Source organism: Glycine max, chromosome 18, assembly GCF_000004515.6.
Source record: "Glycine max cultivar Williams 82 chromosome 18, Glycine_max_v4.0, whole genome shotgun sequence".
NCBI classification, from domain to species: Eukaryota; Viridiplantae; Streptophyta; class Magnoliopsida; order Fabales; family Fabaceae; genus Glycine; species Glycine max.
The window spans coordinates 32883495-32889129 of record NC_038254.2 but is presented as its reverse complement, the minus strand read 5'-3'; positions in this window follow the sequence as shown (position 1 = coordinate 32889129).

The following is a 5635-nucleotide window of genomic DNA, read 5'->3' as shown; positions in this document are numbered from 1 at the left end:
ATGACCCAACACCACTAATATATGTGTTTTTATTCTCTTTACAAGTGTCAAGGGAAGGAGGCCAGAGTATCAAGAACCTCAGGATTTGAGGTCAAATCCTTTCCAAGGGGGAGGGGATGATGCAATCCTACCCCCCAAGGGTATTGGATAGAAGACTCCAAGAGGATTGGGCTAGAGCTGCTAAAGAAGGCCTTAGGGTTCTCATGAATCTTAGGGTAAATTTCTGAGCCCATGGGCCAAGGTTGAGTCCACTCTTTGTAAATATTGGAATAGGTTTTTCCTTTTTTTGGGCCTTGTATTTTGGCCATTCTGGTAGTATAGGGTTTTAGCCTTGTATTTCAGGGCATTTTGAGTAGTCTTTGTAGTAGGGACTTTTTTGTATTTTCATGTATTTTGGCATAGGGGTGAGCTTAGCTATTATAGGGGGTGTGTGTAGCTAAGCTCTAGCTTCTGATTTTAAGGAGGTGAGTTTATATATTTGAGGGGTGTGTGTATCTAAGCTCTATCTTCTCTAGGAAGCTTCTCAATGAAACTTCTCAAGGAAGCTTCTCAAGGAGGAGAGCTTAGTTATTAGAGGGGTGTGTGTAGCTAAGCTCTAGCTTTTCAAGGAAGCTTCTCAAAGAAGCTTCTCAAGGATGCTACCTAGTCTATAAATAAAAGCATGTGTAACACTTGTTGTAACTTTGATGAATGAAAAACTTGTGAAAAACACTTCAAAGTTTAACTTTTCTCCCCTTTTTCTCCTTCAATTTCATGCTTCACCCCTCTCTCTCTTTCTTTCTTTTCCTCCATTGAAGCTTCCTCTCTAAGCTTCTTATCCAAGGCACTCTCTTGGTGGTGAAGCTCATTTTTCCATGGTTTATTCCCTAGTGGAAAATCACAATAGAAGAGTCTTCTTCCCCAATCTCGTTAGCCGTTAGGGTTTACGGACAGAGAGAGAGGGCTGCGCTGCAGCTGCAGCTGCACCTGCAGAATCGTTTATCAGCGATAGCAGCAATGTCTTCGTCGAAAGATGCAGACCCAAGCCTGGGTTACCTGACTCGCAAGGACACGGAGGTGAAGCTTCCGCGTCCAACCAGGGTCAAGAACAAAACCCCCGCTCCCATTCAAATCACCGCCGAGCAGATTCTCCGCGAGGCACGTGAGCGTCAAGAGGCCGAGATCCGCCCTCCCAAGCAGAAGATCACCGACCCCACCGAGCTCGGTGAGTACCGTCTCCGCAAGCGCAAGGAGTTCGAAGACTTAATCCGCCGCGTTCGATGGAACATCGGCGTCTGGATCAAGTACGCGCAGTGGGAGGAATCGCAGAAGGACTTCAAACGCGCGCGTTCCGTCTGGGAGAGAGCGTTGGAGGTGGATTACAAGAACCACACCCTGTGGCTCAAATACGCTGAGGTGGAGATGAAGAACAAGTTCATAAACCACGCAAGGAACGTCTGGGACCGCGCCGTGACGCTTCTGCCCAGGGTGGATCAGTTATGGTACAAGTACATTCACATGGAGGAGATGCTTGGCAATGTCGCCGGCGCCAGGCAGGTTTTCGAGCGGTGGATGAAGTGGACCCCAGACCAACTTTCACCTCTTCTCCTTTATCTTCTGCTACATCTCCATGGTGGAAAATCACCATTGAAACTCAAAGATCTAGCCTCTATAGAAGCTTCTCAAGCAAGCTTCCATCAAGAGCCTTTGGGAACTTTGTTTGATGTTGCTTCCCATAGATGCAATGCTCACAAAATGAAGAGGTTCCACCTTGTGATTTCCAAGGAAGCCTCGATTGCTCAGAATATCTAGACCTTTTTCACTCATGTGGCCCAGATGCAAATACCATAGAGAATTATCAGATGAGCTATTGGATGCATGGCTTTTAGAACTTCGTCTTCCATCTTGACATCAATGTCACGTAGCTCCATCAGAACAGAGTTTAGCTCATCAAGATGTTCCTTCAGTGGAGTACCTTCCCTTATTCGAAGGCCAAACAAATGTCATTTCATAAGCAACTTGTTGCAAATTGATTTCATCATGAAAAGTTTCTCCAATTATAGCAAAATCCTAACAACAGTTAGTTGTTCAAAAACTTCATAAAGAACCTCATCAGACAAAGATAACAGAATTACCGAATGTGCCTTTTCCTCTTATAACTCAAGCACTGACCTATCAATCTCCGACGATTGATCGGAGAGAGGGGCCCTGATGCCCTATTCTTAATTATGTTGACCATATTCTTGATAGAATCTTAAAGACACAACACAAATAAGTAACAAACAAAATGGTTGATCCCTAATAACTTGATCTACCATGAAACAAATGCAAAACCGATCTTGAATCGAAGCCCTGATACCAATTTGTTGGGAATATTCAAAAAATTCTACTCAGAGAGGGAAACGCAAATTATAGAAGGAAAAGAGAGATATCATGTAAAATTGTTAACTTTATTGTGAATAATAGAATTTACAATGAAAGGGTTCAAAGCACTCTCAAAAAACTCTTTAAACCCAAAATATAGAGCTCCTTATAAAGGAGATAACAACAAATTGCCTAACAAAAAATGGTTATAACAAAAAATAATTACTGTTACAATACAACCTATGTTAATGAACCACCTAACAAGACTCTCCCTTCTACGTCATTGGATGCTCCATTAGATTACAAAAGATTCAACGACCAATACAAAAGAAAAGAGTATTGGACTAGATGACCAAGGTTGTTGTCCACCTTATCTCTACTATCCATCATCCAACAATCAACATATTAAAATTCAAATTGTTAAAAACTTTCAGGATCTAGTTTGACACTATGACAAATAATAATAAGTTAAATTACCCTTGCTCTTTTACAATTTCCTAACGAAGGCATATTGACCTAAGGTAACCTTTTATATTTCTCAAGACATGAAGGTGTATCTAACCAAATTTACCCCTACTCTTATGGCAGCTATGTTTAATTAGACCCTTTAAGCACTTTGTTAATTTGTTCGTTCTTCTTAGGGCTTAACCTGCTCTTGTGGTTTTACACCTAAGTTTCTTCCTATGGTTTCGAATTTATGGGCTCACCTCTTAGTACTTCCCCAAATCCCTATGATTATATCAAACACATGCCACTTTCATTGAACATAAATAAAGCAATAGAAAGAAATCAAAGAGTACAAGAACAACACAAGGATAACATAAAATTAATTCATTAGATACTTATAGGCTACTCCCAATCCTAGAAACAAAAGGACTACTCGCGAGTAGCCATGAAAGCAAAACAAAAATTCATAAAAGAAGATAACGAACAGAAAAAGAGAAAGCGGATCAAGATTCTAGCTATCTTCCTAGCCTCAAGCATAAAAAATGTGGAACCCTATCCTAATGTTCAAAAGGGTATTTAAAGATAGTGGACTAAAAGATTCAGGCCCAAGTACAAATGCAAATCTTAAAAGTAATTAAAGTTCACGGCTGTCACACGTCACGATCATGATCCATATCTCATGACCGTGATCCTTGCTATCGCGAACTAGCAAAAGAGGTCTAAAAAAATTTCAGCATCAATTATGGTCGTGATCCATGTCTCATGCCCGTGATCCATTCTGCTTGTTCCAAAACATGCTCCAAGGTTAATGGTCACAGTCCTCTCACAACTGTCATACTTCTCAAGTTTCCAAATGTCTAAGTTGCAAAGAGTACCTTCCAACTCTAAAATTGGTACCTAAAAACACAATAGCACCTAGAGTGCAGCCAATTCCATAAAAGATAGAAAAAAATGGAGAAAATGAACTAGTGTGTATACAATTAACATTTCAAAAGATTTTAAAAGACTTTTTTTTATATAAAGAAGGTCTTGTGAATTCAATCAAGATTTTTAAATGATAGAAATAAGTCTTATGGTATTCGATCAAGACAATTAGGATTTTTTAAGGATTTCAATAAAATCCTTTAATATTCAATTAAGATTTTTTAGAACTTATAAAAAGTCTTGTGGTATTCAAAAGTATACAAATTTTGATGAATTTTTTTGAGGATGGATTTTAAGTCTTTTTAATAGAAAATATATATGTCTCACCCATCAAATAATCTCACCCAAGACTTTAACCAAAAATACTTAAGTTCTTCCATCATCTCTGTTAGGGTTTCTTAGAAAGACTATAAGGGTTTTCAAAAAGATGACGGAACTCACAAACCAAGAGGGGGGTGAATTGATTTTCAAAACAAAACGTACTTTTAAAACCAGAGTTACAAAAACTTCTTTTGCGTGGATCATATCACAAAACTTTGATAAACCAATACTTAATTAATACTGAATCAATCACCCTTTATACAAGATCCTTTTTTAAAGTTCTTTCTTTCAAAAAGATATTTTGTTGAACCTTTAGTAAATTGATTGAGAGCATAATGAGAAAGAAAGAAAAGTGTGAATGAATATCATGCAGGTTTTGATGATGCCAAAAAGGTTTCTTGATGAGCATGGATTGAATCAAGTCAAAAGAACAAGATCAAGTAAATCTAAGATAAGAACTTAGTAAATTTGTTTAAAGAATCTCAATTTGATTGCTTTAGTTTGGCCTCAACATCTTTAGTATCAAATACTTTTTTTTTATCAAAGGCTAAATCAGTTCAAAAAGATATTTTTGAACTGGTAATCAATTATCAAACTGTGTAATCGATTACTAGAGAGTTTGTGAAGATATTTTTGACTAACGACACAAAACTGTTTGAATTTTGATCTATGTAATTGATTACCAGAATCCTATAATCGATTACCAGTAAAGAGATTTTAAAAAAACCTTTGAAAAGTCATGACTCTTCAGAAATATAAATGTGTAATCGACTACCAGAATCCTATAATACCAGTGAGAAAATTTCAGAAAAGCTTTTTGAAAAGACACATCTCTTCAAACCATTTTGAAAAGGCACAATGGGCCTATACGTGTGTCTGACTTCAAAAAGTAGAGAGAGATTTTAAAAAGAGAACTTAATTTTTAAATGCTCTCTAAACAACTATTGGCCAAACACTTGCAAATCAATTGAGTATTCTTCTAAGATCTTTAATTTGTAGAAGCAAATCTTCCAAGATTATTTTGATGATGCCCAAGATTTTTAAAAAGATACATTCAAACAAGATTAAAGAAATCAAGAAGATTCAAGTGAAGATTCAAGAGAAGACTCAAGATATGCAAGAACCTCAAGAAAAGCATCAAGATAAGTATAAAAAGAATTTTCCAACAAAAATTGAATAACACAATTGTCCAAAAGAATTTTCCAAAGAAAAATCTTTTACCAGAGTTTTTACTCCTTGGTAATCGATTGCCATAAGGCAGTAATCGATTACCAGAAGCCTAAAACAGTTTTATAACTATTTTACAAAGTAGTAATCAATTACCATGGGCATGTAATCGATTACCAATGTTTTTGAACATTGAATTTCAAATCTCAAGAGTTACAACTTGTGACAAAATATTTTCAAAATAGTGTAATCGATTACACAATATTTGTAATCGATTACCAGTGGTTCTGAACGTTGGATTTCAAACTTCAACATAAAGAGTCACAACTTTTGATAAAATAAATTGTGTAATCGATTACACCATAATGGTAATCGATTATCAGTGACTGGTTTTGAAAAATTGCCAAGAGTCACAACTTTTAAAGTGATTGGT